Source organism: Ursus maritimus, unplaced genomic scaffold, assembly GCF_017311325.1.
Source record: "Ursus maritimus isolate PB19 unplaced genomic scaffold, ASM1731132v1 scaffold_6, whole genome shotgun sequence".
In the NCBI taxonomy this organism is placed as follows: Eukaryota; Metazoa; Chordata; class Mammalia; order Carnivora; family Ursidae; genus Ursus; species Ursus maritimus.
Window position 1 is genome coordinate 81,435,299 of NW_024426774.1, and position 22,172 is coordinate 81,457,470.

General features: G+C 48.8%; 1 protein-coding gene across 4 annotated transcripts in view; it reads right to left on the bottom strand.

The window, feature by feature from the left end:
* The window catches only part of FHL2 (four and a half LIM domains 2), a 67,941-nt gene that overhangs the window by 34,118 nt on the left and 11,651 nt on the right, over positions 1-22,172 (bottom strand). Inside the window, exon 1 of one of the 4 annotated variants that reach the window (XM_040623661.1) lies at positions 1,437-1,544. The exons of 1 other annotated variant lie outside the window; for it this stretch is intronic. The gene's annotated coding sequence lies outside the window, so the exon portion shown is untranslated. Of the gene's footprint in view, positions 1-838; positions 893-1,357; positions 1,545-22,172 lie in introns of those variants that run through there. 2 more of the 4 variants (XM_008699089.2, XM_040623660.1) reach the window with 2 other exon arrangements.

A 22,172-nucleotide genomic window follows, 5' to 3' on the forward strand; every position in this document is an offset into this window, starting at 1 on the left:
CCCCCCCCCCCCCCCCCCCGGCTCTCCCCAACATGGTTCAGCTCCCTTTCCCTCCGGTCTCCTCCAAGGCTTGGGTCCCTTCTCCCCGAGGCTCAGCTGCCCAAGGCTCAACTTCCCTCTCCTGCGCTCCCCCAAGGTTCGATCTCCCCTCCCAGGTGTCCTCCTTCTACCTTGCTCCCTTCTCCCCGCCTTTCTCGGGGTCTCCCCTGCGACTCCGTGCCCCTCTCCCCGGGTATCCCCCACGGTTCTGCTCCCCTCTCCCGGAGTCACCCCGCAGCTACGCTCCCCTCTCTCAGGTATCCCCACGGTTCTGCTCCCCTCTGCCTGGGTCTTGCCCAAGGCTCGGATCCCTTCTCCCCGATGTCCCCACAATTCTGCTCTCCTCGACCCGGCTTTTCTCGGGGTCTCCCGCGCGGCTCCGCTCCCCTCTCTCTGGGTAACCCACGGTTTTGTTCCCCTCTCCCAGGTGTCCTCACGGTTCTGCTCCCCTCTGCCCGCGGTCACCCCGCAGCTATGCTCCCCTCTCCCCAGATCTCTCCAAGGTTCAGTTTCCCTCTCCCGGGTCTCCCCCGCATCTCGGCTCCCCGGTCTCCGGGTCGCCTCCAAGGCCTGGCTCCTCCTCCCCAGGTGTCCCCCACGGTTCCGCTCCCTCCCCCCGGGGCGCCCCCTCGGCTCGGTCCCCCTTTCCCGGGGTCTCCCCCGCATCTTCGCTCCCCTCTCCCGGGTGTCCCCCACGCCTCGGCTCCAGTCTTCCCGGCTCTTCCGCGGCTAGCCTCCCCCCACCCCGGGTCCCCAAGGTGTCGGCTTCCCGCGGGGGGCGCGGGCGGAGGGCACTCACCGCGCGGCGCGGGCGGGCTCTGGGGACCGGGCGGGCGGCGGGCGGGCGTCCCGGGGCGACGGCGGCGCGGGGCTGCGGCGGGGCGGCTGGCCGGGTGGAGCGCGGCGGCTCCCGCCCGCGAGAACCCCCGCCGTGTCATTTGACCATATAAGGAGACGCACGCCTCCGAGACGCCGGCGGCGCGGGCTCGGCGCGCGGGCCGCGGCGTGGGGGCGCGGGGGAGGGCGCCCATCCGCCTCCCGGTGGCCGGGGCGCTCGCGGACCCCGACTCTTTGTGCGCCTGGGGCTCCGATACCCCCGGGTCTCTAAGGCGCGGGGTTACCGGGGCTCCGTCCCTGGCATGGGCTCACAGGGCCGAGTGGGGGCAAGGGCCGCGCGCGGGCCGCCACGGCTGCCACCAGGGTCTCCCCACGCCGGGGCGCAGTGGCAGGGGTCTCCCCACGCCCTCACTCTCCACCCGGGTCCGGGGAACGCGACGCCAGCTGAAGCCTGAGAACGGGTGGGGGTGGGCTGCCTTACGGGGACCGCCGATCCGGTCTTGCAGGGGCAGGAGGCCGGCGTCTGGGATGTATCTGCGCCGTGGGCTTTTCCGCCTTACCCCGCAGACCCCTCTCGGTCACGAAAGGAGCCGAGCAGATGGCCAGAGAGAATGGATCGTGCCAGGTTCTTTGTTCCGCTAGGCAGGGGCCAGGGGGCTGTTTAGACGTTCTGTTGTTCCCTTCGGGGCGAGAAAACAAAGGTGAGCTGGAGAGAGTGCCTCCCGGAAGCGCAGCCCCTGCGCGGGCAGCCCACACTTAGCAGGGACGGATGCACCCCTGCACCCGCAAGAAAGGGGGCATCGGGGTAGAAATGCTTGCTCTTGAGTGGGTGGCCAGCCTTCCCTGCCCCCCCGCCCCCGGAGAAGATGGGCTGATGCGAGGACAGCAGCGGGAGAGAGCAGGAATACCGTGGGCAGACATGTTATATTTACCAAGCAGTGGGCCTCAGAGAAGGAAGAGCTACGGGCTTCTTCTCTCTTGGTTGACGCTCAGTGTCTGGGGCTATTCGAGACTCTGTGGGTCTCCATCATGGAATCACAGATCTTGAGAGTCCTATAAGCTACACTCATTGAGCACGAGCCCCGCATGTGATATCCTTTGCTTCTCACCCCTTGAAGCTAAGGATTAATACCCCAGTGTTAAGGTGAGGAAATTTCAGCTCAGAGAGATTTGCTCAAGGCCAGCTGAGATTTGACCTGGAGTCTGTCAGATGGCAAAGCCCTGCGAGTAGCTTACAGGACAGGACATGCCCCTCATCCCACCAGTCACTCCGTTGCCCTCCAGAGGGCCGAGATGGGCTACAGCAGTGAGCCCAGACAGAGCTGGATGTGGGGAATCCAGCCTTCCTTCCCCCATTCCTCCCTGAACCTGACAGGTTCTCTCCAAGGACGAAAGTATGGGCTCCAGACCTGCACTCCCACCCATAGTCAAAGCAGGTCAGTATCTTGAGCAAAGCCTGTGTAGACAAGCCTCTTCCCGCTGACAGTTATCTAGACGTGTTGTCTGTATAGTTGCAGGTGACAGAACCATCTTCCAGAGAGAACAAGAGAGAGAGAGAGCTGAGGGAAAATCAAAACACTTAAGGAGCAGCAATGAATAGGATGGACTTGAATAGCTGCTGGAACAAAGAGCACACTATTTCAAAAATAAATTTTCATGAGACAGTCTGGGGAAGTGTGACACTAACAAGGCAGTGGATGACATTGATAAGTTATTATGAATTTATTTTAGGTGTGATAATGAAATAGTACACACACGCACGCACATATTCTTAAAGCCCTTAGCTTTCAGAAATAGAGCCAGAATATTTACCAATGAGATAACATTATGTCTGAAATTGTTGCAAAATAATTTGAGGTGGGGGAATGAATAGGGCCAATATATAAAAGAGTATCCGCCATGGATTAATGGTAACTGGAAGCTGGGCGATGGGTGTGTGGGGGTTCATTCTACTAGTCTCTTTCCTTTTGTAGTGCTTGAAAAATTCTGTAATGGAACATTTTTTAAAGTACAAATGCACATACCATTTGACTTTGACCCAGCGTTTCCCCTTACAGGAAATTATCTTACAGATAGACGTGCTCATGTGTAAATTGATATACATACAAGAGTAAGCCTTGTGGAATTCTTCATAATAGCAAAATATTGGAGCATGTTATATGTTCAACAACAGGGACTAGTTAAATATTGTTTGGTACATTTTACAGTTATTTCTATATGCAGCTGTTAGAAAGAACAACGTAACTATATTTATTGATTTGGCATGATCTCCAAGTTCTGTCTATGGAAAGAAAAGTAGCTAGTAACCAAATATTTGTATTAAGAAAGGAAGGGAAGAAGACAATGTATACATATAATAGTGGTTGCCTCTGGGGAGATGTGGGGAGCTGGGGCCAGGAGTGGAAGGAAGATTAAGTTTCACTCTTTACTCTTTTGTTTCTTTTAAATTTTGAGCTATATAAATATATCATTCATTCAAAAAATAAAAATATTTTAGGGGCGCCTGGGTGGCTCAGTCGTTAAGTGTCTGCCTTTGGCTCAGGGCGTGATCCCGGCGTTATGGGATCGAGTCCCACATCGGGCTCCTCTGCTGGGAGCCTACTTCTTCCTCTCCCACTCCCCCTGCTTGTGTTCCCTCTCTCGCTGGCTGTCTCTCTCTCTGTCAAATAAATAAATAAAATCTTTAAAAATAAATAATTAAAATAAAATATAAAAATATTTTAAAAATTAAAGCAACACATGCTCCTTTAAGACAAATAGGAAACAAGTTTGTTAAACAGACTTTATAGAAAATCAAGGAAGTTTGCTAGAAATAGAGGCAGGAGGAATATAGTTCTGAGCTGAATGGTACATACTTTTGGGAACAATTTAAATCAAAAGACAAACTATTTTTAAATTAAATTTTTGGGGTGCCTGGGTGGCTCAGTTGGTTAAGAGTCTGCCTTTGGCTCAGGTCATGATCTCAGGGTCCTGGGATGGAGCCCTTGTGGGCTCCTCGCTCAGTGGGGAGTCAGCTGGAAGATTCTTTTTCTCCCTCTCCAGCTTCCCCTCCCCCTGCTCATGCTCACTCTCTCTCTCAAATAAATAAATAAAATCTTTTAAAAAACAAATTTTTAGGAGCATCTGGGCGGCTCAGTAGGTTGAACGTTGGACTCTTGATTTCAGCTCAGGTTGAGATGTCTGGGTCCTGGGATCAAACCCTGCTTCAGGCTTGTGCTCAGCGGGGAGTCTGTGTATCCCTCTCCCTCTGCTCCTTCCCCTGCGTGCTTATGCACTCGTTCTCTCTCTCTTTCTCTCTCAAATAAATACATACATAAAATCTTTCAAATAAAATAAATTTTTAAAAGGCAGGATGGTAAAATGTATTTTGAAACATTCTATCTTTTATACCATTGTATTTGCAGGGCCTAACTATAGCGCATGGCACATAGTATGTGCTTAATTAAAACAGATACTGAATGAATGGATGGATCACAGAAGACTTGTTTAATATGTGGCAAGTCTTTCATTTTGTAATTGATTATTCTATAGTATAGCAGATAGAATATTATAGAAAATAGAATGCTATGACGATATAACTTGCTCTCTGGAATCAGGTCTGGATTTGAATCCCTGTCCTACCTAGGATTTACTGAGGTGGCCTCAGGCAACCACAAAATCTCCCTAACCCTCAATCCACTCATATGTAAAATGGGTGAATAACATATACTTTGCAAAATTCTTGAGAGGATCCTTTGAGATGACTCATGTAAACCACTAAGCAGTGTTAGTATAGTCCTTGGCACATAGCAGGGCCTCAGTAAATATTAGCTTTTATTCCATGGTATTTTGTTTGACAGTAAAGGGAAGATGAATTCAGAATAAGAAGGAAATGTGAAGGTGGTGAAAGGTACAATTTTCCAGTTATAAAATAACTCAGTCCTGGGGAGGTATGTACAGCATGGTAACTAGAGCTAATAACACAGTTTTGCATATTTGAAAGTTGCTAAGAGAGTAGATTGTAAAAGCTCTCACCGCAAGAAAAAAATGTAACTGTGATAGATGTTAACTAGACTTATTGTGGCGATCATTTAGCAATATCTACAATTATCAAATCACCATGGTGTGCACCTGAAACTAACATAATATTATATGTTCATTATATCTCAATAAAAAAGGAAGGAAAGAGACTTAATTCTCATCAGAAGGAAGGATTAAAGTTGAGATTGTATTCTAAAGGTCAAAGATTGTTTTTTGACAGAAAAATTCTCTGCTATGGATAAAAGGTTAATTTGTGGAAGAAAAGAAATTAAGAAATTATATTTCCTGGGAAGGCATAGAGGCAACTCTGATAGATAATTCAAGTAATTCAAACTTCTCTTATTCATTTCAATTCTGTAATTCCCTCACCAGCCAGCATCACCCTGACTTCTTCCTCTTTTATGGGGGGTGGTTTCAGGAATGGGGTAACGAAGAAGCAGGGAAAGAAAGGGAAGGCTCTGTGGCATAGGCCAGTGGTTCTCGAAGTGTGGTCCAGGGCCAGCAGCATCAGGATTACCCAGACACTGATTAGAAGTAAAACATTCCCTGTGTTTTAACAAGCCCTGTAGGTAATGACTAATAGTACCTTGAGGTAAAATACTCCCTAGGGATTCCAACTCTGGACTCAGTAATTTACCAGAAACCCAGATGTTAGTTTCTAGGGGGGTTGGGGAAGTAGAAACAGATACACTAAACACAGACAGGCCTCTGGAACTCTAAAATTCAATTACAAGCATTACTTACTCTGCCAGGTACTTCACCGGAGGGAAGCACAGGTAGAAATGAACTCTCAAATCCAATGGCAAGTATTACTCCGTGGGATACTTCATGGGAGGGAAGCACAAAGTAGAAAACTTAAAGGCAAATCTTAGCAGCCTGTGTTTCAGTGGTACAAGTGCTGAAACCTAATTCTCTCCTCTGAGAGGGCCAGAGAGGAAGGCACAGCTTCCAGAAGTGTGGTCAGCTCTGGTGGTGGGGGAGCAGGTGGGAGAGGGGGTGGTGAGCCCGGGGTCTCCTCCTGACCGTGGCCACCTCGAGGGTACTAGGAGACCTCACCAGCACCAGGAAGAAAGGGAACACGTGAAAACAGGCAGAAGTTCAAGACCTCCCTATGTCCCTTACCCTAACTGACAATTTCAATGAGGATTTTTACAGCACTCCTCCCATTTCAGAAGCAGAACTTCTCACAGGCAGTTCTGCCCACTCAAACCGTGGGCAGGAAGCTGTTGGAAGATTTGCCCTTGATTCAGAGGTAATCATTCTTAATTGCCTCAGATGGTTGGAGGGTGAGTGTCTAAGATCATAAAAGCTGGCGGTAAGCCCTGAGTTCTTGCTCTGTTCCTGGGAAGGGAGCGGGGTGAGGGGCAGGTCTGTGCATGCCTCCCTATGACACAGCAGCACCTCAGTATGCTGGCTCAGACTCCTGGCTCACTTTTTTAAAGCAGGATTTGCCTGAATGGAGAGGGAACATTTCTAACAGAGATGACCGTGCAGGCAGGGCACTCACCTGCCTGTGCCCCTGAGCTTGGGAGCTCGGGCACCTCCATGTCCCCTGGAGCAAACCAAAGGAATTTGGTCTGGTTTACAGCTGTGTTCTCATAGGCGCCCAGATGTTGCCCCTGTGCCTGTTAAGACTTTCAGGAAAAACCTAGCCCTTCAGGAGACACAAACTCTTTTCCTTCTCCCCCCGCCCCCCAGCCTTGCTCTGACTGGGGAGGGGGGAAGCTTGGCTCTTTCTTAAGACACAGAGTTTCCATATCCCGGTTCTTTGTTCTCTCTTTTTCCAAACTGATTTAATGGATGCAAATAGTCACAGTGTTCAAAACCTCAAAACATGTCTGACTTCGAGCCAAATCCACACACAACTCCATGATTTTCTGAGTTTGCCATCATTGGTTAAAGCTGGTCTGGAGTATTTCATGCAAGTTTCCGTCGTGGCTTTGATAACTCATTTAAGAAGGGTTCTGTTTGGCAGCCTCGCGGCCAATAAAACGAAACCATTCACACTGCGGTTCGTTCCTGTGAGGCGCAGAGGCCAGTCGTGGATCAGGAAATGCTGCTGGACTGTTTCAGATGAAAACAATTTCTCATGTGGGCCCTGGAAATGTTTGCTGCTTCTCTGAGACCTTTTTGTCTCTGATTTCAGCCCTTTTCTGCAGTAACCCAGTCACTTCTCTGTTTGCCAACAGTTTTACTCTGTTTTTCCTCTGTCCGCTCTTCCAAAACCCATTGAAAAGAAGTGTAAGTGTCCGAGGCCTGCGCAAACCTAGCAAAATTCTGTGTTGAATGAACCGTGTTTGCTTCCCTACAATCCCTGAAGTGCTTTTCCCGGTGGCCTCTGCCAGTTCTTCCCGGAGGCCCTGAAATGGGAGCATCTCATGCCCACTTGGTTCTCAGAATGTGAGATTTGAACTACAGTGAAGTCACAAGTATTCATTGTGAATTAACTTTATGAATGAGCACCGCAACTTTAAAATCCCCAGTGCGCCCTCCCTGCCGCTCAAGTCTTCTCTGTGCTATTTCCACTTTGATTAGGGTCCTTAACAGAAAATCCAGTGGTCTAGCTAGGAAGAGCCCGGGCTGCCAGGAGGGGCGGAAAGGACGGGGCTCCAGCCCAGGCGCACCTGCCGGGCTGTATGTGCGTGCCACCCGCCACCCGTGCGTGTCCTCTTTACTTAACCTCTGAAACAAAGGATGGCCCCTCTTCTCACGTTGAAGGGTTATTTGAAATTACGTAATCCTTCTTGAAGTTATTTTTATAGTTAATCAATCCCTGAAAATTTTCCAAAGTGTCTCCTGCCATAGAAATGATTGTGCATGGCACGTATTGCATGGAGCACTGGGTGTTATACGCAAACGATGAATCATGGAGCTTTACATCAAAAACTAAGGATGCACTGTATGGTGACTAACATAACAATAAAAAATTTAAAAGAAAAAAGAAAAAAAGAAATGATTGTGCAGCGTGGTATGTGACGTTTGTGGGTGACAAATAGCTGTATTTTATGTTGCTTTATGTTCTCCTAAAAACACAAGTGTTTCAGAAGGTGCTTTAACGTGGGGCCTGAGAGTCACGAGAGAGCTTCCTGGGACCGCCAGGCTTTGTGGGACAGCACTGCAACAGTCCTTGACTGCTGGGAACCAGGAAAAGATTTCCTAAAATGTCTGACCTTCGCTGGATCCTGGCAGTACTATTTGCCCCCCAAAGAATCTTTTCAAATTCTGGCCCATCCTAACCGCACACATATTTTTGGAAACTTCTGCCCAGTTAGAGATGCTGAGGAATGACTCTGTAACTGTTCCAGATTCGTCATTGCCTCCTGGAGGGATGGAGGGGCTCCAGGGGCAAAACACTGTCAGATACCCAAATTGTTCCTTAGCTGTCTTTAAACTCAGTAAGTGCCTCTTCCTTTCCCTTCCTTGCTTCCTTCCTGCCTGGCTGTCTTCCTCTTTCTCTCCCTCTCTCCCATTCTCTCTCTCTTTCCTTCCTTCTTCCCTCCCGCCCTTCCCCTGTCTTTCTCTGGTTTCGTTTCAATAATCTGAAATTACACTTTCCTCTTGCAGATGGCCTTACCACAACCTGGCTCCCTGATCTTGTTACCGTTTTAGGGACCCAGTTCTGTCTCCCACCCTGTCTGTGTGGCATGCCTACTTCCCTATATTGTCACCGGTCCCTCGAGTTTCCAGGTTGGGCTGAAAGCAGAGGAAGGAAATGCTTGGAGGTTTTCTGTTTTGAAGAGTATGTTTGGAAAGTCATCAAGTCAGGAGAACAGGGGCTTCCCACGTAAGTCGGGAGGTCCTTGAGACCCCTTTCCACCCGGTCTCTTGACTCCCTCATGCTCCGCCTCCTCCCCTGAGCAAAGATGGCTTTCCACACTCTGTTCTGCCCCGAGAACTCCTGAAACACAAAGTATCTCCCCTGGGAAGGCTGCGAGGAGTACCATCCCTACCCCTGTTTTTTGACCATTCCATACTGTCCCATCTTTCCCTTGTTTATGACAACAAAGGAAAGAGTGGGAGACCCTTCTGGACAAGGATGGACACATTCATTTTTATATTCTCTGCAACTCGGTCAGTATTCACTGAATTCAATTCAGGTATCGTGAAAATGCCTAAACCAAAATAGGGCTGCCATACAAGGGCTCATATGGGCCTACCTAAACCAAACAAATCAACCCTATTGCCCATTTGGGCAGTTCGGTTATCTGGGCTTTGCACGGAGATCCGACTTGCAAGCACTTGCATTAAAGCGCAGTGGAGGGACGCCTGGGCTGCTCAGTCGGTTAAGTGTCTGCCTCTGGCTCAGGTCAGGATCCCAGGGTCCTGGGATCGAGTCCCACATCTGGCTCCTTGCTTAGCAGAAAGCCTGCTTCTCCCTCTGCCTGCCGCTCCCCCTGAGTATGTTCACTCTCTCTTTTGCTCTGTCTCTCTCTGACTAATAAATAAATAAAACCTTAAAAAAAAAGAAAGCGGAGTGGGGGGCCTGTCCTCTCAGGCAGCGGGGGATGGGAGCCAGGAGCTGCTCTTTCTGCAGGAGTACATCCGGCAGGTGCCCTATGCAGCTGAAATCAGCCCGCAGGGGGTCAACCCGTGGACCTTCCTGGGGTAGCGCTTCTGCCCCTGAGAGTCTAGCTCTTCCCGAGGAGGTGCCTGCTGCTCCAGACCTGCCCCTGCCACTCCCGCCTGGGCCCTGAGGGACGTGCAGAAAGCAGCTCCCTGAGGGACGACCTGGAAGTGGTCATGTCAGCGGAAGCCACCGCCTTCATCTTTAGCAAACTAAATGCAGTGAATTCACGTCTTAAAATTGGGGCTGGGGCATGCCTGGTTCGCTACTAAATGCTTTAAGACAGTCTGTCTGTACAGACGGGAGATTGCAACACAAAGCTTGTGTCTCCCAGGGAGACCGGTGTTCTGTTCTCTGCCGCCACGTGAGTGTGTCCGGTGGGCCACTTGTCAAAGCAGGTCTAATTGCTGGAGCCTCTTTAGCGGGACAGCTCTGCTGTAGCCCTCGAGAGGGGCATCCTCACCCCCAAAGCGGGGCTTGCGATCAGCGGGCTACAGAGATGGGCCCACGTAGGTGCACACAGCTCATCCCTTTTGAACCATATCTGTTTAATGGTGGAGTCACTCGGAGAGAAAAACTGGTCTATTTCCCTCACTCACTCATACTGCTGGTGGATAGTCCTTCCCAAAGGCAGACCAGATTCATAAGGTTGTACTTGCTTTCACAGCGCCCATCCACACTCCCAGAGACGACCGTGCAGCTTTCTAAGCCATGCGGTCCTAGTTTTGACTCGCACATCCCTGGCCAAGATGGGGACCAGCACCCTGCTCTTGCAGAATCACGCTTTCGCTGGGGAGAAGTACCCTTTCACATGGCCAGGTGGGCTTGCTCTGAGGACTCCTTTACTTTGGAGGGTGTCTCCTGTTCCCTTGCAAGGGGCAGGCACACGTGGCGGGGCGACAGAGTCCTTGCTTGAGCGAACTGATCGGGCTGATAGTCGATGAATGTAAACTTGACATCCCGGATTCTGGAATGCAGGGTCCGGAAGAGCTATCATTCGTTATCACTGTTACAACAGATGTTTTCTTTTCTTTCTGCCTTTCTTCTGTTTTTGACGGCTGATATGGTGGCATTTTTTGTGTAAGAAAGTGCGGTGGTTGTGGCTTTAGATAAAGAGTCTTTGAAGACTCCTTTCTTCTTTCTGTCTCAGACTCTAGGAGGAGACGTGGTTTTAGGGGGCTCTGCACCCCACATAGCGCGGAGGGGGGGCAGAGCACTGGTGCAGGGGAGACCAGGAGAGCCTGCGGCAGCCCCCAGCAGTGCAGGACGCCTCCCTGCAGGCCAAGGAGGCAGAGTGGGGCTGTGGCTCAAAGGAGGAGAATGTCTCTGCAGCAAAGCTTTGGGACAGAGAGAAGGGGTCACAGAGGCCTGCTGGGAAAAATAGTGCCAGTGAGAGTGAAAGGACACCGTCTGTAAGAAAACAGAAAAGTGAGGCAGAGAAGAAGAAAGAGACGGTAAAAGCAGGCTTCCTTCCACCTGGGAAATAAGCAAGGGGCCGGCACTTGGCTGGTTAATTCATGTGAGTAAATAAGGCTCAGGCTACTAGTCCCTGGAAGTCGGGAATGGTTTCAGAGGAAGAAGCTGCAGTTACCCCCAAACTCTCCATGAGCTAGCTGCACGCTCAGCTTCGGCCGTTCGGAGTGCGGCCACGGCCTTACAAGCCCAGCAAGGGAGCGAAGCAGGGAAGGGCAGGTGGGATCTTCTTAGGCCAGCCCCTGTGGTGACGGTGAATTGCACGCTCTGTTCAAGAGTTGTTCAAGGCAACGTGTGTAGGACTAGCAAAAGTTCCCGTTCAGTCCGCTACTCTCTCGAATAGAGCACTCTCTAGAGAGGCCTGTTTATGCCACGCCCTAGGTAATGTGATGTTATGGTCAAGGCTCTTGGTCCCAGAAAGGGGAGGCAGGGGGGTGATAGCAGAGTCACCCAGGAGCTGCCTCTGGTCCGGCGTGGACTCCCCTGGAGTGGACTGGAAAGGCACGCGGCTCCACTCCTCCGTGGGAGCAGGTAGCAAAGCCACAGCTCGGCAGGCAGGAGCCTTCCCCGGTGTCTCTGCCGGGAGAACAAGCCGACTCCTGCCTCATTCCTACCACAAGGGCTTGAGGCCAAGTTAACCAGAATGAAGGGACATTCCAGAGGATGAGGAATGCCAGGATCCCTGGCCTGGTTGCCAGGTCGGGGTGGGGACCCCGGAATGACCGTGTGCCCCCCGGTGGGGCTGGGAGCCGCCTGTGTGATTCGGGAGGCCGAGCCCAGAGATGAATGTTCACACCAGGGTCAGGACACAGGAAAGCGGGAGGGCGGCATCTGAGTTTCGTCTCCCAAGCCGAAGCAGCTTGCCAGCTGGAAGGAGACCTGAGAAGTTTTAAACCCAGGCCACTCCTCCAGCTTCTAGAAGCTGGGCCTGTCTGCCTCCTTTCTTGGTCCTGACAATAATGGTGTGTGCCCTGACGAGGGAAATAACCCCAAACAGACCCGGGACCACACAGCCCAAGTGAGTGTGTCTGGTAGGGCTAGTCCTTCAGTGGATATGCTCTGGATGCTGGTCAGCTGCCTGCCAGCGGATTTCGGAGCGCGACGCCTTTTGAAGTCTATTCTAACTGCACATCTCTGGGAAACACGTCACCTATTATGACACTGCCAGCTGATGCTGGTGTCTAAACCCAACACGTTGGATTGTCTTGGATTGTCTTGCTCAGACCAGAAGGATTTCTTGGCCCAGGGAAGCAGAGGGAGGTTTATGGTATGCGCGTCTTCTTGTATCTACTTGTGCTTCTGCTATGCTGGCAGCCAGCGGGGTCCCCACAGGACGAAGGAAATGCTGAAACACTCAGCAGGAGCAGTGAAGGGAGTCATTCGATGGGCTAGAAACCCACCGGCTACAGAGCCAAGCACAGGAGGCAGCCATCACAGCGTCGAGGGCTTGAAAAATGTACACGACAGAAGCATGCCTCGTTCTCTTGGGAAGTGGCACGCTGCATAGCAAGCCAACCTCTGGTAAGATGTCGTGGGACCCTGCAAAGAAGACTTTTATCCTCAGGTTTCCAACTGCCATTTCATCATTTACAAAATGTCCACCATTTTGGCCCCGAACTTGTGTCTTGTTGATGAAATCCTCATGAAATTGAAAGTAGGGGGGACAGTAATGGGAACGCCCATGGGAGAATTACACATGGACCCCTGTGAGTACGGTGTGCATATTGCCATCATCCCTTTAGATGTTCAGACTCATTCATTCTCATTTTGCTCACTACAGCTGATCCTAAAATTAAGGCAGACTGCCACCCCTGTGTCCTAAACCGTAGACAAGATTAAAGGCCATCAGTGTAATTTCCTAGTATTGTCTTTGAGTTAAAGTCTTAAGATATAACTTTTAAAAATAAAAACATAACTTTAGAAAGAGTATTATCAAAGACCAATGCTGTCCCATTTAGAGCAACTTTTAAGGAAAGCAAAGTGTAACATGCAACTTTTTTTTTTCTCAATTCTTTTCAAACACATCTTAATAGCCCCTGTCTTTCCTTCATGGTTTTAGTTAGAGTCCTTTTTCCCAGCTCACCCAGAATCCTAATCTTTGAAATGGAGAATTTGTGAATGATCCTGGAACGTGGGACTCTTCAGACCTTGAAAGTTCATGATGTCCTCCTCAGAGAAATCAGGTGGAAGGGGGGTGGGCACAAGGAAACTCCCGGGCAGGAAACTGTTATTTGCTGAGTGATTCACCCTCATGTCGCCAGCATGAATCAAGCTCAGCCCCTCCCTTCCAAAGCTTAAAGTCCAGTGTGACCGGAAGGGAGCGAGCCAGCTTGGACAAGATGAGATTCCAATAAGATCTGGTCTGAGTTAAGACGGGAAAGTGTATCCCAGTTCTGGGTATATATCCCAAAGAATTGAAAGCTGAGTCACGAAGGGATGTTTGTACGTGTGTGTTCACAACAGCATGGCCCACAGTAGTGAAAATGAGGAAGCAGCCTCATGTCCATCAATGGATAAACCAGATCTGGTGTATGCACGCAATGGACTACTACTCAGCCTTAAAAAGAAAGGAGGACACATCCTACACCGTGGATGAACTATGAAGACATTAAAGCTACATGAAATAAGCCAGACAAATCCTGAATGGTTTCACTTACATGAGAATCTTAGAGTCGTTGAATCCATAGACAAAAAAAAAAAAAAAAAAAAAAAAAAAAAAAAAGAATGGTTGCTGCCAGGCCTGGGAGCAGATGGAAAAGGGAATGGGGAATTATTGTTGAATGGGTACAGAGTTTCAGTTTCACCAGACAAAGGGGTTCTGGAGATCCATCGCACAACAATGTGAACACACTTAACACATTGATCTGTATGCTTACAAATGGTGAGGAAGGTAAAAAAAAAAAAAAAAGAATAGAAATTGTATGTGTAGAAAGCAGTGGGAACACAAGAAATGCCCTTAGGTCTGTGATGGTTAACTTCATGCATCACGTTGACTGGGCCATGGGGTCCCAGATAGTTGGTCAAACATTATTCTGGGCATTTTTGTAAGGGTGTTTTTGGACGAGATTGACATGTGAGTCAGTAAGGCTGAGTAAAGCAGGTTGTCATCCCTATGGGATGGACCCCATCCAATCAGTTGAAGGCCTGCATAGAACAGAAAGGTTGACTCTCTGCAGAATAAGAGAGAATTTTTTCTGCCCCACTACCTTCAAGCTAGAACCTCAGGTTTTTTCCCTGCTTTAGGACTCAGACTGAAACATCGGCTCTCCTAAGTGTCTAACTTGTCTACTCACCCTGCAGATCTTGGGACTTCTCAGTCTCCATACGATTCAGTTTCTCTGGAGAACACTGCCTGCTACAGGGTCTTAGGAAGGCTTCCTGGAAGAGGTGTCAATAGACCTGAGCTTTGACAGAGAGCTCAGTTGTACAGCAAAAATGGGACACAAAGGCCCCGGTGACACGTCAAGGTATATGTCAAGGATTGGGATACAGTTCGGTGTTACTAGAGTCAGGGATGAAGCTGAGAGGAGGTGAGGCCAGCCCACAGAGAAACTTACGTGCTATGCTGAGGAACTTTATCCTATAGGCCAGCACTTCCCACCCAGGTGTGCAGACAGAGGTGTGTAAGGGGTACCTCCCACAAGACACACACAAGCAAGCACTCAAGTTAAGGTCAGACAGGGCTGGTTATTCCCTGGCTGAACAAGTGAACAGGTTTCTTTACTGCAACCCTTCTCAGAGCCCTTAATGAGCTGGTATGCAGCATGAATCTTCAGGAGACCGTGGTGTATTTTAACACAGACGCCCTCCCCCTGTCTGATTCTGATACCTATTAGGATGGTGAAGAAAGCCATTTTCCACAGTGCTGCTAAAAGGTTGGAAGTCACTGAAAAGGTTTAAGTGGGAGACTGACCTGGGCAGTTCTTTGATTTTGGTAGACAAATTTGGCTGAAGTATAGAAATCTACCTCGAGCTTATCTAGGAGGTGTAAGGAGATGGCATTAGTGTTCTTCCTAGACCCCACTGGGTCCCTTTGGATCCCTTTTACTGTTTCTGTGTGGACTGCCCTTGGGCTACTGGGGCTCCTTTACTCCTTCTCCCAGTGTGTCCTTGGCAGTGACTGACTGAGGTGGGAAAGCCCAGCTCCCTTCCTCAAGTTGGGTCAAACCTGAGGCAGAGTCTACACTCAGGGACATCTCTGTGGGATCAGGTTGAGGCTGGCACTTGGCCTGAAACCGCGTCCTTTGTACCTTCTTCCTCTTCCCTGTCCCATTTTCCCACTTCCTCCAAGACTCTGCTCCTGGGAAACCCAACCTAGGACTGCAGGCTGCTGTGCTGGTCCTGTTCAAAGAAGGCAGGGTGATAGTAATAGGAATGGGGAGGTGGTGGCAGTTTCAAGAATATTTGATAGATGTCAAATCAGTAGAAATTGGTACAGACGATTAGATACAGAGGATGAGCCTAAGATAATTTCAGCCTCCTGATTTAGGTAACTGTATGCTACCACCATCTTCAGGAAAATAGAACAAGTCAAATTTGATGAATTCCATTTTGACCTACTAAAACTGAGGCACTTTGGGGACAGCCATCCAAAGAGCTTTTTAAAACTTGTATGGACACAAGATTCAAGGAGGAAGGTAAGAACTGGAGATATGGACATAAGAACCAGAAGCCAAAAGGTCACTTAAAACAAACAATAAATAAGCAAAGTAGAATGAGTAAGTCACCCAAGAAGGCTTGTGGGTTGTGGGGAGTGGGTTAAAGGTCAAGTTTAAGGGGCAAGCCGAGGAGGAAGTCTGTAAAGACTGAGAGAGGCTCTCAGAGAGGGAGGGATGTGGGGAGAGGGTGGGTATGCTGAGCACTGAAGTGTTTCTGGGAGGAAGGCCAGTAGTGTCGAATAAGCTAGGGGCTGCTGGGGGTCCAATGGGCAAGACGAGATGGAGGCTGTTTGTGACTTTGGAAATCCACTTCCAGGGAGTGACAGGAAAGCCAAGTTTTAGTAGGTTGAGTCCATGGCCTTTGAGGATGTGGCGATGTCAGTGTTAAGAAGTCTGATGAGACTAAAGGAAACAACATAGGTGGGTTTCACAGGCAAAGAAACTTGGCCCAGAGGCTAAATGATGTGCCCAAAGTCGGAGGCAATGGTGTGGCCGGCATTCAGATCAGAAGCACATTTGACGCAGGTCCCGCCTGTCTTCTCGCTTCTGTCCCCCTGCCTCCCAAGCAAGTCATTTGGCTGTTACCAGTTTCTGAGCACTCACTGCCTCTCCTTCTAGACTCTCCTTTTCAACTAGCACAAGAAATAAACTCTCAAAAGCGAAGGGCAAAGCTCTCCATTGCCCCTTTCTCTCCAGGATCTCCCTCTTGCTTCACCCTTTGACAAAAATGGACAGAAATTTTCCAAGATCGAGAACCATAGAATCTGATTTTTTCTGCTTGTCAGAAGGAGGAAACTTTCCACTCTTTCTAAAAAAATTTCCACTTGCTTTTTAAAGAAGAGAAGAACACCATGTCTCCCTGGAGATACTCTAGCAGTTAGCAACTAAGCTACACGCTGCTGACCATAGCTTCTTAAGTTCTCGGTAGCCGATGGCTTATAATTTTTTGTGATACGACTGTAGTTTAAGGGATGTCATATTACATACCTTGTACCTGAAGGCTGTCCTGGTATATATTTGTTGTACACAAGGCCAAATGCTCAAAGATTTTTAAATTCTATTTATTTAAACTAGAAAAAACTCCAAAGCAATTCACCAATTTCTCTTACTCCCCACCTCTGACAACCACCAGTCTGTTCTCTGTGTCTATAAGCTTAATAAATACATATATACATATATATATGATATATTCGTAAATATATATATAAGATATAGGAAAGATATATAATGATATATAAAATATATAAATAATATATAAAAATAAACATAAATATACATAATAATAAATATATATATATTTAGATTCCACATAAAAGAGAGATCATATGGTATTTGTCCTTCTCTGTCTTATATCACTTAGTATAATGCCCTGAAGGTCCATCCATGGTTGTGCAAATGGCAAGGTTTCCTTCTTTTTTACGGCTGAATAATATTCTGTTGTGTATATAGACCATAGTTTTTTTATCCATTCATCCATCAATGGACACTTAGGTTGTTTCCATATCTTGGCTATTGTAAATAATCCTGTGATAACCACACGTGTGCATCTATCTTTTTGAATTAGTGTTTTTGTTTGCTTCAGATAAATACCCAGAAGTAGAATTAGTGGATTGCAGGGTAGATCTATTTTTATTTATTTATTTATTTATTTATTTATTTTAGATTTTAGATTTTATTTATTTGACAGAGAGAAAGAGCACACAAGCAGGGGGAGCAGCAGAGGTGGGGGGAGAAGCAGGCTTCCCGCTGAGCGGGGAGCCCAATGTGGGGCTTGAACCCAGGACCCTGGGATCATGACCTGAGTCGAAGACAGACACTTAACCAACTGAGCCACCCAGGCGCCCCTCTATGTTTTAATTTTTGAGGAATGTCTCTACTGCTGTCCTCAGTGGCTGCACCAGTTTGCATTCCCACCAACAGGGCACAAAGGTTCCTCTTTCTCCACATCCTCACCATCGCTTATTTCTTCTGTTTTTGATAGTAACCGTTTTCACAGGTGTGAGGCGGTAGCTCGCTGTGAGCTTGATTTGCATTTCCCTGATGATAATTGACGTTGAGCATCTTCTCATGTGTAAAGACTCAATTTTGACCCCAGGGGGGAGAAAACACTTGGCAAGGCTTTGATGCTGTCCTGTGGGTACAATATATGCATTAAACCAGCTTTCGGTATGTGCTGCCTTCTCGCCATTGGCCAAAATACATAGATTTCAGGAAGAATAGGGGTGGCACATCTCGCGATTAGACCTAATGTCTGGAGGGTGGCCGAACAAATCACTCAAAATATACCACTTCGGCATAAGGATTAGGTTAAGCCAAAGGCACTTGAAAAACAGCAGGTGCAGGAATGCTCTGCTCGGTTTTCTTCCTGAAAGCAGATGTGCTCCCATGTGAACGTTGTTCCCCCTATGCCAGGAGTAAAGAAACATTCTCATCACCAGCTGGGGAGTCGAGGCCCAGAGAAATCTATCCAAAGAGACCGTGTTAAAATACCTCTTATCTCCCTTTAAGCTCCCCGCATGTTTTGTTACTTCTCCATAATTGCCTCTCTTTGTTCAACCTGGTGTAGAGACACAGGCTCAACACCGTTTTGGGGGTTCATTTCTTCTATGGAGGCTCCCACGGAGGTGTCAGAATCTGTCTGCTTTGCTCCTGTTAATGTCTTATGTCGATTTAATTCTCAGGCGCAGCTGGAGACCCTACGAGGTAGAGGTGAATTTTGGTCTGCTCTGCAGGGGCCGCCACGTCTCTTCCTGCTAAGGCACAGGAGATCCCCCGCCACTGCTTTTGTGCCCAGTATACACAGCCACACAGGGAACAAGTGTGAAGAAAATAGCTGGGACTAGGCTACCCCTTTGAAAGGGACGCAGGGAGCAGGAACCACACATCGAGAGCCACTGAACTGAGCCACTATCTGTTGGGCAGTCATGTTTTGTCATAGAGGTGGGGGTGGGGTAATTTCAATCATGCAAGTGAATAGTGGAGACGTGTAGCCCGCGTAGCCACGTATAGCTCGTGTCTCACGTCTGTTCTCATTTTTGACTCTGCGCATGGCCATGGAAGGCTGGTCAAGCATGGAAAGCTGGTCAAGGCTCATCGTGGAGATGGTGTCGGGCTCAATGAGCCGACCTTCCCGAATCCCTGGCCTTCTAGTGTGGAAGGTGAGCTAGCCAGGTAGGGGAGCATCCGAGCGAGCTGCCTGGACCATAGGGATACATCCCCTTGACAAAAGCCACCTAATTTCTTCCAATGGAAAATAAGCCCTAGAGTCCCATGGGTTAAACACCGCCACCCAGAACCAAGAGAGCAATAGGAGCTGAGGATCGGGCAGGTCAGAGCGGCAGGTATCAAGAAAACCGGGTCCATAAAACCAGATCCTGTTATCTGTTCGTTTCAGTTAGGATGACGTGGGGAGCATGTCGCAGGTGTGCACTTGGCCGTGCTTATGGCTTTCACTGTGGGTGAGGTTTGGGTCGATATATAGAATTCTGCGTCTTTAAGGATGGATCTCTCTGTAAGTATATTTCTACGTGTAGTTCCTTGTTGTATGTGTCTCTGGGTCTTTTGTCCTTTGGTTTAATGCATGTCTATAAAGTAGGTTGTTCCGTACTTGACACGTGGACCTGCAGAAGGCCGCCTAGTCCAACCTTCCTGGACGCACACAGTCCCCAGCGGAGACTGTCCCGTGGAGGGTGGCGGGCGTGCACTGGCTCAGGTTTGCAGAGGAGCATGCCTCACCTTCTGAGAGAGATGCCCCCTGAATTTGCTTGCTAGGACTGCAGGAACAAAGTGTCACGTGTCACAGACTGGGGGGGCGGGGGGCGCTTAAGCAATGGGAACTTGGTGTCTCACGGTTCTAGAGACTGGAAGCTCAGGATCAAGGTGCTGGCAGGGTGGGGTCCTTCTGAGAGCTCCAAAGGAGAATCCGTCCCTTGTCTCTCCTCTGACTTCTGGTGCTTTGCTGGCCGTCTTTGGTGTTCCGTGATTTGTAGACACATTGCCTTAATTTCTGTCTTCGTGCTCACGTGGCATTCTGTGTGTATGTGTTTGTGTGTCCAAATATGCCTTTTTAAAAAATAAGGACACAGTCCTATTGGATTAGGGCCCACCCCTAATTTATCTAATCACATCTACAACAAAAGTATTTCCGAACAAGGTCACATTCTAAGGTACAGGGATTGGAACTTGGACATATGAATTCTGGAGGACACAATTCAACCGATAATACCTCTACTAATACTAGGAGCAAACTGCTCATAACAGTAACATGAGGAAGAATCGAAGGGGTGGCTGAGGAGGAGATGGAGGGGCAGGATCTGGGAGGGAAGGGGAAGGCATCTCTCTCCCAGGGCTACAGAGCCACCCAGATGCAGGGGCCCCATCTATACCCAAGCATGTGGTCCTTGGGGTGGTGCAGAGCCGGTGGTGTTATATGTAGGTCAGACTCATGGCAGAGTTGTTGATTCTGGTTACAATAGTCCATGTGGTGTGGGCTCCGTTGATCAACAAGGTTTTCAAGGGAGAATCAGTGTAGTCCCCGTCCCAGTGTTACTATTAGAACGATGGCCAGCTTCACATGGAATGCCTAGGACGCAGTCCTCATAAATCCGGTTTGGCGCTGGTGATCTGGGGCTTTGTGGTTGTGTTCTGCTCTCCTTGAGGTTACGGGCGAGGGCTTAAGAAGGAGGAGGCCAGCATGCCTGGTCACTGGATGGAGGGTGTTGGGCAAGAATAGTCACAGTGACTTCGCAGAAGGCCAATGCTTCTGAGCAGCAGAACAAATGTATCCACGCCTCATTACGTGGATACGGTACTGTTACATCAAGGCATGTCCCCCGTGCGGAAGGCACGGCTCTGGGCTCATAAATCATAGTCCCTGCCATCAGGGACTCAAACGTGCTAGGATCTAATTTTCCAGATTTGTTTCTTTGATTTAATGGAAAATACATTTCTATTTCCTCACCACACTATTTTTATATTTGGACCAGGAGTTAGGTACTCAATCTTCTTGTTCCCATCGGCTTTCTGCTTCTCCTGGAGTCCGATCGTTGAGTGAGAGCCAGCCAGAGGACCTGTCCAAGCGCGGAACGACAGCGCTGTTCTCCCCAACACAGGAGCAGGCCCCCAGGCCGGGCCCGTGAGGAGGATCGAGAAGGAGGGGTGATAGCAAGAAATGGCTGTGTGGGCTTCAAGTCGTGTTGGTGTCCTCATTAGTGTCGCTTGCTTGCTTTTCTGCTTTGGGTTTTTCAGGCACCCACGTCGCGGGTGAGAATAACAAGAAGTCGTCCGAACTATAACTAATTCCTGGCTTTCCCAGGTAGGTGGCCAGAGGGGTGTGGAGAAAATGTTATATATGGCCACGTGCTTGGAGATTGCTGGGCCCAGTGCAGATGGAGAGTTGGTGCTTCTCAGATAAGATAAAGCTACCAAGAAAGTGAAACTGTTATGGGAACAATGAGTCACATACACGGATAAGCATGATTATGATTATGATTTTTTGATTTATAGTTCCTCATGGCTTGATTTACTTTTTTTTTACAGGACTATAACTCTAGATTAGACATGAATCTACATACTGAACCACAAGCCACTTAAAAACATCAGGACTAGTAAAAGAAGTTTTTCTGCCTTTTCTTTTTTTTTTTGGTCCTGACAGGTGTGACTTATCTTTGACAACCTAATGGCCCAGACGAAAGAAATCTCAATGAAATGAAATACGGACTGCAGTGCGATATTGCTACCAAATTACATCTTTAGGCTGGTGTTCGTGTCCTCTTTGCTAGATCGACTGATTGATTGGTTGAGAAAACAATTGTCTAGATCAGCTGTCAGGGCCAAGATACCAAAACCATTGCAAAAGGACCCTTTTTCAATTCTGATTTTTCTCACTCAATAGACACCATGCTTCCCAGACAACTAGGAAACCAGAGTAAAGGATTCAGTCAACAGTGTTGGGCTCTGCTCTTTTTCTCTCTCTTCTTGCCTCTTCCTGCAGCTTGGATGACATGGGGAACCCACAGAGTCCCCCTGTAGGCTGACACAAGTTGGGGACAAGGCGAGGTTTTGCACTGGGCCAGACTCAGGCAGCGGTGTCGGGGGGCCCCGGGACCTCCCTTCCCCTTCCCTCTTTGATCTCTGCCCACAAAGGAAGGAAGATTCTTCTGTATTTTGCCACAGCATGGAGATAGCTGGTGGTCCCCAGATGTTGACAAGGGCCAACGGAGCAACATGGCTCCAGCGGAGGCAGGGAGGGGGAGGCTTTTGAATGATTGGAAATTGCAGCCTAACTGTCAGTTATTTAGATGCCACTTAAAGATTTCCAAAGCAGTTTTCATAACCTCTAACAATAGCCTTTTTCCAATGTAATTATCTGCATGTTAGAGGAGAAGAGATTGCGGTACAAAGAGAGGAAGTCCTTGCTGCCGACCTCAGATGAATCCACCCCCTTTCTGTAGCCGGAAGACTGGTTATCTGACATCCTGTCCCTCTGTCGGCTCCCTCCTTGGCAGTATCACGGCCACGCCATTTTATCCTTGGGGCTGCCTTTTCCTAGCTGATACAAGGTGCTCTGGGCCCTGTGGACA